Source organism: Acipenser ruthenus, chromosome 9 (assembly GCF_902713425.1).
Source record: "Acipenser ruthenus chromosome 9, fAciRut3.2 maternal haplotype, whole genome shotgun sequence".
Classification (NCBI taxonomy): domain Eukaryota; kingdom Metazoa; phylum Chordata; class Actinopteri; order Acipenseriformes; family Acipenseridae; genus Acipenser; species Acipenser ruthenus.
In genome coordinates, this window is record NC_081197.1 from 24,758,577 (window position 1) to 24,771,050 (window position 12,474).

Consider the following 12,474-nt stretch of genomic DNA (forward strand, 5'->3'; position numbering starts at 1 on the left):
AGGTTACTAATGCATTGTATTATTATTATTATTATTAGTTTATTATGCAGACGCCTTTATCCAAGGCGACTTACAGAGATTAGGGTGTGTGAACTATGCATCAGCTAAAGAGTCACTTACAACCCGAAAGACGGAGCACAAGGAGGTTAAGTGACTTGCTCAAGGTCACACAATGAGTCAGTGGCTGAGGTGGGATTTGAAACAGGGTTCTCCTGGTTACAAGCCCTTTTCTTTAACCACTGGACCACACAGCCTCCTAGAGTAAAGTTGTAACATTACTTTCTTTGATTTAAATTCAACACTTCTCACAATATATCTGAGCATCTTGTTGGCCTTTTTTTATAGCTTCCCCACATTGTCTAGATGAAGACATTTCTGAGTCAACATAAACTCCTAGGTCTTTTTCATAGATTACTTCTTCAATTTCAGTATCTCCCATATGATATTTATAATGCACTTTTTTTATTTCCTGCATGCAATACCTTACACTTTTCTCTATTAAATGTCATTTGCCATGTGACTGCCCAGTTCTGAATGCTGTCTAGATCATTTTGAATGACCTTTGCTGCTGCAACAGTGTTTGCCACTCCTCCTATTTTTGTGTCGTCTGCAAATTTAACAAGTTTGCTTGGTTAGCGGTTTGTAAATAACTTCTTTCATTTCTTTGAGTACTATTGGGAGGATCTCATAAGACCCAGGGGATTTGTTTATTTTAAGAGCTCCTAGTCCCTTTAACACCTCTGTTATGCTAAATGTATTTATTTCTTAGCAGACACCCTTATCCAGGGCGACTTACAATTGTTAGAAGATATCACATTATGCAGATATCACATTATTTTTACATACAATTACCCATTTATACAGTTGGGTTTTTACTGGAGCAATCTAGGTAAAGTACCTTGCTCAAAGGTACAACAGCAGTGTCCCCCACTGGGGATTGAACCCACGACCCTCCGGTCAAGAGTCCAGAGCCCAGAGCCTTAACCACTACTCCACACTGCTGCCCTAAAACTGGATAGGAACAGGTCGACATGTGGGGCATGTTGTCTGTATCCTCCTTTGTAAAAACTTGTGAAAAGTAATCATTTAATATGTTTGCTATTTTTTTTCTTTGTTTATGATTTTGCCATTTGTGTCTCTTAGACATTTAACCTCCTCTTTGAATGTTCTCTTGCTGTTATAATATTGGAAACACATTTTGGAATTGGTTTTAGCCCCCTTAGCAATGTTCATTTCTATCTCTCTCTTGGTCTTTCTAACTTCCTTTTTGACTTGCATTTGCAGTTCCATGTACTCTTTCTGTGTACTTTGTTTTTGGTCCCTTTTTAAACACCCTGTAAAGTGCCTTTTTTGCTGAATATTTTTCTATTTGATCTAATATTTGATCTATTAAACCATTTTAGCCATTTTGTTTTAGATTTAGATTTGTCTACTTTTGGGATGTAATTGTTTTGTGCCTCTAATACTACATTTTTAAAAAACAGCCATCCTTTTTCTGTGGATGTTTTCTCTATTTTACTCCAGTCTACTTCTGTTAGTCTCTGTTTTATACCGTCATAGTTTGCCTTTCTAAAATTATAAACCTTAGCTTTAGTCATTACTCTTTGGGTTTTAAAAATTACTTCAAATGAGATCATGTTGTGGTCTATGTTTGCCAGTGGTTCTCTGACCTCTGTTTTAGTTATTCTGTCTTTGTTATTTGAAAAGACTAAATCAAGGCACGCCTCCCCTCTAGTCGATGCCTTGACAAATTGCGTTAGGATGCAGTCATTTGTCATTTCCACCTTTTCAATTTCGTCTGTCGTGCTCCGCACCGTGTTTTCCCATTTTATATGGGGGAAGTTGAAATCCCCCGTTAGTATGGCTTCTCCTTTTCTACACGCATTTCTAATGTCATTATAACAGATAATTTTTTCTCGGCGTCTGAATTTGGCGGTCTATAGCATGCTCCTATTATTATGCCCTTTGAATTTTTGTCCATTATTCTGACCCATATTGATTCGGCATTGTTTTCCTCGTCCAGATTTAACACCTGGGCTTCAAGGCTATTTCTTATGTATAACGCTATCCCTCCACCTCTTCTGTCCTGCCTGTCTTTCATATACAGTGTGTACCCACTAATATTATATTCATCTCCATCACTCTCAGACAACCAAGTTTCTGTAACACCTATCACATCATAGTTACTTGTTAGTGCAGTAGCTTCAAGTTCTAACATGTTGTTGACTTATAGCATTTAGATAAATACATTTAATGGGTATCATACCTGAGTTGTTATCCTTGTTTTGATGTAGTCTTCCTTCTGTTTTTTTGTTGATTTCTCCCCCCTTCCTTTCTAGTTTAAATGCTTCTGAACCACCTCAAGGATCCTTTCTCCGAGTAGATTAGTTCCCTTTTTATTTAACTGCAGTCCATCCTGCCTATATATATATAGTCCTTGTTGTAGAATGTGCTCCAATGTTCAAGAAAGGTGAAGCCTTCCTGTGTGCACCACAATTTCAGCCATGCATTCTGCAGTATTTCCAGCTGTCCGTATGCTCCTTTGCAAGGTGCCGGCAGTATCCCAGAAAATACCACAGTTTTGGTTTTGTCTTTTAATTTCCTTTCTAGCTCTCGGAATTTGTTTTGTAGGGATCTTGGTCTGTCTCTTCCAGTGTTGTTTGTACTGATGAGGACGACTACTACTGGGTCATCTCCTGTTCATTCTAGGAGCCTGTCCACGTTCTCAGTGAAGGCAGCACACTGTTGTAGTAAGGTGGTCCAGACTGCGATCTGAACTTGCTGTGCATCTCAATATGGAGTCCCCAACAATCATGTTTTGTTTTTGCTGTCTGGCCATCACTGTTAATAGGGTCCTGGATGTTGTGACTTTCATTCTCTTGATGTTGGTTTTGATCATCTAAATTTTGAAGTGGCTCAAATTTGTTGTATGTTTGGATTTCTGGTGGTTGTGTTTGACGAAGTTTCTTTTTTTCCATGCTTCTGCCTATCTGAACCCAGCTGTTTTGACCCTCTTCTATCTCCCTGGTGGTTTTCAGTCTTTTAGGGGTGCAGACTTCCATGAATTGTGGGTGTGCCAGCTCCTCAAGCTCCTGTTGCTGTCTCATTTCCTGCAGCTCCATTTCTAGCATACTTGCTAGTTTAAGCAAGTCCTGGATTGTGTGGCACTTTACACACACGTGGTTTAGCTCTGCTGGGTTTTCTCGGATTTCCCACATCATGCAGGTGTCACAGATTACTGGCTTGAAGACCATGTTAATTTTTTATTTTTTTTAAACATTACAATCAAAGAATATTTTAAGGTTTATTTAAAACAAAAAATGATGTAAGGATTATTATATTTGATAGAGATAATGATTATAGATAGATTGATAGATACTGTAAATGAACCACACCCACTCGGGTTCGTTGCCCCTTTAAAAATAGACCCAGAACACAGATTTGGAGGTTTTTAAGGCGCTCTTGCGCTATTTTTTTTAATAATAACAAAAACAAAAATAAACAAAACAAACACCTAGCTCTTTCTTGAGCACTAACTAAACACAGTACTGGAAACTAAACTAACAAACAGGACAGCTAAACTGTTTACCTGTTAAAACAAAAATCAAAACAAAACAAAGCAGTTAAACAAAACAAACCACACAGGTTTAACACTGATCTGGAAAAGTTTTACACTACCTTTCCTTTTGTACGCTTGAGCACACAGACAAGCGGGCTTTCCACACAGCAGCCCCAAGCAGACTGACTGCTTCTCTTTTATATCCTGCACCTGGCTCTAATTTACAATAACAGCCAGGTGCAGGTCATAATTAACTAATAAAACAATTAACAAAAATGTGCAGGCGTACATGTTTTATGCAGGGAGGATTTTAACCCCCTCCCTGCCGTGTTACAATATATATATATATATATATATATATATATATATATATATATATATATATATATATATATATATACACTACCGGTCAAAAGTTTTAGAACACCCCCATTTTTCCAGTTTTTATTGAAATTTAAGCAGTTCAAGTCCAGTGAATAACCTGAAATGGTACAAAGGTAAGCGTTAAACTGCCAGCAACAGTGTTGGGAAGAATTTTGTTAAACAAAACGATTCCATGATTTCTTTTTTATCTCCAATTGTTTATTTGTTCTATGCTTTAATTTCAGAGTACATTGAGACATTAAACTGCGTAAATTTCAATAAAAACTGGAAAAATGGAGGTGTTCTAAAACTTTTGACCGGTAGTGTGTATATATATATATATATATATAGTAACAGCAGCGAGGATGGGTAATAGCAGGGAGGGGGTTAATAGCCTCCCCGCAGGAAAAACACGTGCGTATGCACAATATTGTAATTGTTTTATTGTTTGTTATCCCCTGCACCTGGTGGTGATTAAAAATTAGAACCGAGTGCAGGGCATTTTAGACTTTTGATTATTTTGGTTTTGTGTTTGTGTGACAGGTAAATGGCTTAGCCGTCCTGCAAGCTAGTGAGGGACTTACCTGTGTAGTCAGCGCTCCAAAACGGAGTTAGGTATTTGTTTCTGTTTTGTTTGTTTTGTTGTTGTTAATTAAAAAAAAAATAGCGCAATCGCGCAGAAAAAATCCATTCCAGTGTGTGTTGGGTCGTGTTTTTAAATGGGCAACGAACCCGTGTGGGTGCAATCTTTTACAATATATACAGTATATATATATATATATATATATATATATATATATATATATATATATATATATATATATATATATAGTTTAGCTCAAAAAGCCAGCTAATATAATAATAATATTATAATATAATAATAATATATATATATATATATATATATATATATATATATATATACAGTGGCTCTCAAAAGTATTCACCCCCGTTGGACTTTTCCACATTTTATTGTGTTACAACATGGAATCAAAATTGATTTAATTAGGAGTTTTTGCCACTGATCAACACACAAAAAGTCCATAATGTCAAAGTGAAAAATAAAATCTGCAAATTGTTCTAAATTAATTACAAATACAAAACAGAAAATAATTGATTGCATAAGTATTCACCCCCTTGAGTCAATATTTGGTAGAGGCACCTTTGGCAGCAATTACAGCCATGAGTCTATTTGGATAAGTCTCTACCAGCTTTGCACATCTGGACACTGCAATTTTTGCGCATTATTCTTTGCAAAATTGCTCAAGCTCCGTCACGTTGGATGGGGACCTTTGGTGAACAGCAATTTTCAACTCTTTCCACATATTCTCAATTGGATTGAGGTCCAGGCTTTGACTGGGCCACTCCAGGACATTGACCTTTTTGTTTTTAAGCCACTCCAGTGTGGCTTTGGCTGTATGTTTGGGGTCGTCCTGCTGGAAGAAGAATCTTCTCCCAAGTCCCAGGTCTCTTGCAGACTTCAACAGGTTTTCCTCCAGGATTTCTCTGTACTTTGCTGCATCCATTTTGCCCTCTATCTTCACAGGATGATGTGCGGTGTTAGGCTTGCGCCAAACATAGCGCTTAGCGTTGAGGCCAAAAAGCTCTATTTTGGTCTCATCAGACCATAGAATCTTCTTCCACTTGGTCTCAGAGTCTCCCACATGCCTGAGTTTTTTCAACAATGGCTTTCTTTTTCCCACTCTCCCATAAAGGCCAGTTTTGTGAAGCACCCGGGCTATTGTTGCCGTATGCACAGTGTCTCCCAGCTCAACTGTGGAAGACTGTATAACTCCTTTAGAGTTGCCATAGGCCTTTTGGTGGCCTCCCTGACTAGTGCCCTTCTTGCCCGGATACTCAGTTTTTGAAGACGGCCTGTTCTAGACAGATCCACAGTTGTGCCATATTCTCTCCATTTCTTAATAATGGACTTTACTGTGCTCCGGGGATATTCAATGCCTTGGAAATGTTCTTATATCCTACCCCTCATTGGTGCTTTTGAAGAACCTTATTCCGGATTTGCTTTGAATGTCATAGCAAAGGCGGTGAATACTTATGCAATCAATTATTTTCTGTTTTATATTTGTAATTAATTTAGAACAATTTGTAGATTTTATTTTTCACTTTGACATTATGGACTTTTTTTGTGTTGATCAGTGGCAAAAACTCATAATTAAATCCATTTTAATTCCATGTTGTAACACAATAAAATGTGGAGAAGTCCAAGGGGGGTGAATACTTTTGAGAGCCACTGTATATATAAAAAATATATATATATATTGCAGTGTACAAAATTGAAGGCATATTAAAGAAAAGTTTTTTTAGAAAATATACACATAAATTAAATTAAAAGATTAAAAATGTTTTTGTTTTCAGGATGTTTCGGGCAAAAGCCCTTCTTCAGCTGTTTAAAAAGAAAATATATATATAATGAAATACATTAACTTAGAACATAAGAACATAAAAATGGACTTGACTTTACAGGTTTACTTGATAGTGTCCCATTATATATATTGTGCTGCGTAAATGTCACATTTAAAAATAAGTTGTTATGATGCGACTGCGAACCAAGCGTCCATTCATGTCATCGCTGATCTCGCCAGGGAGGTGCAGAATGTTCCCCTCATCTGCTGCCACAGCCTGCGGAACATCTTCCTGAGACAGTGGGACCCCTTTGTGGATGCACAATCACAGCAGCGATCACGGTACATGCTCTCTCAGGATGCATTCTTATTTCTCTGTGTGAGCAGTGAAACCTTCTCTTCAACGCGCCGATACAGCGTTCAATTATGTTTCGTGTAGTTGTCTGAGCATTGTTGTAACAGTGTTCATCCTTTGGTTTGGGGCACTAACACTGGCATCATTAGCCATCCTTGCAGTGGATATGTCCCTGAGAAGGATACCATCTAATTTCCTTAACTCAAACACAAAGTCCCGGTAAATCGCGCTTTCTTTAAGGATGCAGGCATTGTGTGTTGAGCCATCTCATGACACAGTTAAACATGGTCACATCTGCATCACAGGCAAGCTGGGCATTTAGGGAGTGATAACCCTTCAGATTTACGTACAAATATTCATCCTGGGCTGGGGCTTGAATTCTGAAGTGCGTGCCATCGATACAGCCAGTTATACCAGGGATTCCTGATTTCACTATAAACTTTTGCTTTATATTGAAAGTTTCTCTTTCATGTGGATACGACACATACCTGTGCAGTCGTTGCTGTAGTGCCAGCAGAACCCGGTGAGTTGCACGACAGGCAGTTGTTCGGTGTACATTTACCATGTCTCCAACTGTACTTTGAAATGCCCTGTTGGAATAAAATCCCAGGGCAATAAGAGTTTGCATGGCTGGGGGAAGTGCGCTATTCCTGTCAGACCTGTGTTGTAAATCGGCGGAGAATTCATAAATTAATTCCGTTAACTCATGTCGGTGAAAACGAAACCTTTCAAACAATTAGTTGTCATCATATTTGTCCAAAGGATTACTTCAGTCTCTCGGCACACGTTCATGCCTATGCACTAAACATAGCAAACTTTTTACTTTTATATTTTATTTATATTTTATATACGTTGCTCCAATTACAGTGCACTCCGTTTATAAGACTCACATCCGTTCCGGGTGATTTGATTTTTATAAGCGGTTGATTTCTTAAAAGCGGGCCGATTACAATTAGCAAAAGCATGCCTCCGCGCATCAGCAGTTTAAGTACAGTATACAAATGTCCTCATGGATTACCACTTGTTATATGATCACGATTATGTTATTATTATTATTATTATTATTATTTATTTCTTAGCAGACGCCCTTATCCAGGGCGACTTACAATCGTAGGCAAAAACATTTCAAGCGTTACAATACAAGTAATACACATTATGCTTACTTAAGGCTGCAGAATCCTATTTTACATGTAATTGCCTTTGAATTAAAATGACATTACAGTACAGTATTTTACTGTCAGGACTACCACTACATTTAAGCATCTGCGGCTTGCTTTTTGTCAGTTACGATGCAAATCTCAGTTTTTCACTAAGCGGAGATGCAAAGCTCCGCAATCCCCCCCCACCGCTATGCAATCCCCTTTCCTCTACATGCATATCACACAATAACACTGCTGTACTCAGTATGTATCCAGTGAATGTGTATTCACTTTATTAAAACAAATTTTCACTATGCCTGAAACGAAATCCTTACGCCTACTTTTTATGAGGTGTAGGAGTTAAGCCCAGGCGTGACTCAAAGACACACCCATGTCCCGGTGGTGCACTAGGTGAAAATTTAAGTCTGGTTTATTTCTGTTTTTAAGTGGGACATAGCTAAAAGTCAGGCGTACGTCCTGTTGCTGCACTCCAGCCCTGGTGACCCCTGTGTAGACTGCCTGATCCAGCACCAAGTCCCAGCACCTAGTAGCATGGTGCAAGTAATTAAGTCCCACAAGTTAACAGTTCCAGAATGCAATACAGCCACAGACAAAGATGGTCTGCACCCGCCGCTATATTGCCCCCCCCCCCCCATTAGTTCTTCTTGTCCCCGAGGAGACATACAAAGTCCTGGAGGCGGACATCTATGGCGTTGTGGCCGATGAAAAGGGACAGCCGCTGGGGTGTCAGCGGGACTCTGGTGGCAGGCTGTTGGCTGTCAAAGGTGAGCCTGAGGGTCCAGCTCCCAGGTTGTCCCTGCATCGTCCCCCCACCCCCATATGGGGCAAGCTGTTCCCGATGGATCACTACCTTCCGATCCCTGGATGGCAACTGGACCAGATAGACAACCTCCCCGTCGTTCCAGGACCCCTCAAGCACTGTCCAGCTCGGGGCAGCGTCCTCGCTTATGACGGGGGCTATAAACCCACATGAACTTCCCAGCCGAAAAGTGCTGTCCCCTCACCCGAAGGTCATAGTATCGCTTTTGCAACTGGCCACAGGCAAACCAATGTGCGGTTGTGCAAGCATCTTGCATACTCAGGACCTGGGGTATCTTCTGCAGCATTGGGTGGCAGGCCAAACAGTAACTCAGCCGGGGTTCTGACGGCACATCTCCGCAAAGACCTGGGACTCAAAGTTGCACCCCTGGTCCGAGTGCCGCTGCTGTGGTACTCCAAACTTGCAGAAGAGACCTTCCAGCAGTACCGATCAGACCATGGAAAGGGGCCCAGAATATCAACCCCGATCCATCCCATGGGCTTTCCAGCTGGAAACTGCAGTAGGGCGTGTGACCGGCCCAGAGGTCCCTTGTGACACATTCATCACAGCGCCTGCAGAAATCTTCCATGTCCCCAACGGCAACGGCCCCGGTAGAACATCTGTCGGATCCGCTTGAGTGTTTTGGTGGCCCCAAAGTGTCCTGAACCCGGCGCGCCATGATAAGCGTGTACTACCGTCGTCTGTAGGAAGTGTGGCACCACGACCTGCTACCTCACCTCCCGGTCTGCTGGCTCCTTCCACTACTGCTCCACTGTGACACACGCCTTAGTCGCTAGCGACTGCAGGGCTATACTGTCCCACAGTGGTCTCTGGTGTTCCTTCAGCCAGCGCAGCACTGGCTGCAGGTCATCATCCTGGTCTTGCTGCCACCTCTGCTGCTGTGGCCACGGCAGCTCACTACAGGTCACGGTGGTCGCCCAACTCTCCTGCACTGCCTGGTGCTGTTCTTGGAACCTAACCCTGCTCTGCTCAGTCACAACCAACTCTTCCTCATGGATCTCCCGCTGTGGCAGTGGCTGCAGTCCTCCTCAGTACATGGGCAACGGGACAGCTTGTCCGCGTTGGTGTGGTGAGTCCCGGCACTACTGGATTCGGTAATTGAAGGGCTGTAGCTGCTCAATGCAGCGCTCCACCTGCTCCTCTGGTTCCTGAAATTACAGCAACCACTACAACGCAGCATGATCCATGTGGATAAGGAAGGGCAAACCACACAGATAGTGATGGAAATGGCGGACTGCTGCCACAACTGCAAGCAACTCCCGTCGGGTGACGCAGTACTAACCGCTCTGTCTTGCTCAGGGACTGATTGAAATGAGCCACTAACCGGTCTCCATCTGCGCCCTGCTGTGACAACACGGCTCTGATCCCTTCATTGCTGGCATCCGTGTCAAGTAGGAGTGGGAGAGTTGGATCAGGGGGAAGCAGTACAGGTGCCTGAGTCAGTGCCGCTCGCAGGCCGTCAAAGGTGCTCTGACAAGCCGTAGTCCTGTCATACAGCTCTTCCTTCCTCAGCAACCGGTGTAAGGGCGCAGCGATGGTGGCGAACTGGGTGACAAATCGGCAGTAATAGGAGGTGAGCCCCAGGAACCCTCCAGCTGCCGTTGGTCGGCCGGAACGGGCCAGTCATGGACAGCACTGATCTTGTCAGGCTCAGTGCGGATGCCTTCCTCTCCTACTTGGTGTCCCAGGAAGCTGTATGAACCTGCACTTGTCTGGGTGCAGTTTCAGACCAGCCACCTCTACTCGCTGTAACACCTCCCACAGGGAGCGTAGAGCCTCAGGGAACGTTTGCCTGTGTACAAGTAGGTCGTCCAAGTACACCAGGCAGCGATGTGGTGGAATCCCGTTCAGTGCCTTCTCCATCAGTCGCTCAAAGGTAGCAGGCACATTACGCAGTCCGAATGGCATGACTCGAAACTGCCACAGCCCCCGCCCAGTGGAGAAGGCAGTCCGGGCTCCAGGGATGTGTTCGACTTGCCAATAGCCAGCGAGCTAAACCAGGCTGAGCCAGCCACCGTCCACAGACTCATGGGGAAGTGGGTAAGTCCTTGTGGGTCACTTCATTCAGTTGCCGGTAGTCCACACAGAACCTCCAGTTCCTATCCTTGGAGACCTAACGACCAGCGCAGCACACAGGCTGTCAGACGGCTCGATGAACCCAGCCTCCCGCATCTTGCTGAGGATCTTTTCCGCAGCCTTCTGCCGGGCCAGGGGCAGTGCCCCTTCTATCAACATAGGGTTGTGGCAAAAGTCCCCACAGTCATCCAACCCAAGACTACGGCTGGGCTTGACAGGTTGATGTCGGTTGTGGGCGCTCTGTCAGCTACTTCTGGGGGGAGCTGGCCTCCACTCCCCCAGCTGTACTGCTGGGCCCTTCCTGGTTGCGGTGTCTGGATGCAGTGTGCAGGTCCACTGTCAGCTGACTTCGAGGAGCCAGGGGGGTGTAGACGTGCCGCTGTCGGGTTCCCCTTTGCTGAGCTGGGCTTGGTGCACTGCAGGTCGGCTCCTTGTTGATTCCGCTTCCGCTGTCCCTCCTCCCACTCCTGCACCAATCGGAGTGCAGCCTGCAGTGTCTGAGGGCATTGCAGTCGCAGTTGTTTGCGCAGCTCTCCGGTCCCGAATGCTTCTTTGACTTGTAGTTTGTCTTGTTCTCCTTGTTCAGTGGAGGAAGACTCTGCGTATGCCTCTCCAGCTCCGATGGCGTCGCAGCTTCAACTTGAACCCCTCTGGATCGACCAGGATCCGGAAATGGCGCGCGAGAGGGGGGCGGGATTTAATAGGACTAGCTGTGCATCTCCCCACAGCGCCCTGGTCAGTCGGCTTGTCTTCTCTGCCGCACTCCAGCACAGCCACACGCATTTAGAAGGACTATTACATTAACTGAAAGTACTAATTTAAAACTAATTTTACTAATTTAATTTAAACAAAATTAAACCTGAATTTGCACTGACAACTTTCCGGCACACATTTTTCTTGGCATGCTTTAAAAAACAACACCACACACTACTTTTTTAAAGACACTCGTTTTTTTGGTATGCATTTAAAAAGGTGCACGCTTCATACAGAAAATGCACACTACTTTTAGAAGACACTATTTTTTTGGCATACGTTTTGGAATACTTTTTTGGTTTTAATTTGCACTTCAGGGCCACCATAGATCATTCTCATTTTAATCAATTAAATAAAAAGATACAATGACATAGAACAACATATCTTTCCCAAAAATGCAGTATTTACTAAAGTATAATTTATATCATTTCCAATCGATACTTTTTACAAATGCTGATAAACTATTTGTAATTTCCTCTACTGATATTTGCTGAACAAAACATTGAAATAGTGATGTAAACACATGTCTTAAAAGAATGCTTCTAGCTGTGTTTTTATTGGTTTGTTACTATACATGTCAAGAAAACAAGAAAACTTTAAAAATGACACATATGCAATTCAGAACTTCTAAGACAGCTGATAGTGAAAGGTGCAGTTTTCAGTCTACCCCTGTGCCATTCTTATTTTGTAAAAACATGACATGAGTTGCTCTCACAGTCTATTATCAATAACTGAAGTGTAACATTCATAAAGCACCCCCCCCCCACCCACACACACCCACACACACCCACACACACACACTCATCAACAACACTAGCTTGTTGAACTGAACAATTAAAAAATTCTGGTGGTTACACAATCAACATCTTAAGTACACACACACATTTTTCTTATATTATGTACTTCTAATAATAGGGACGAATTGTCGGGGGGGGGGGGGGGCGGGGTGAACTGTCGTGGGGACGAATGGTCTTGGGGACGAATTTACGGGGGGACGAATTGTCATGGACCCATGTTGGGCTTAG

The 12,474-nt window shown here is 42.8% G+C and overlaps 1 protein-coding gene across 1 annotated transcript in view; it reads left to right on the plus strand.

Moving 5' to 3' along the window:
* Positions 1–12,474, plus strand: part of LOC117406232 (dynein heavy chain domain-containing protein 1) — a 304,176-nt gene that overhangs the window by 241,129 nt on the left and 50,573 nt on the right. The gene's annotated exons all lie outside the window — the stretch shown is intronic.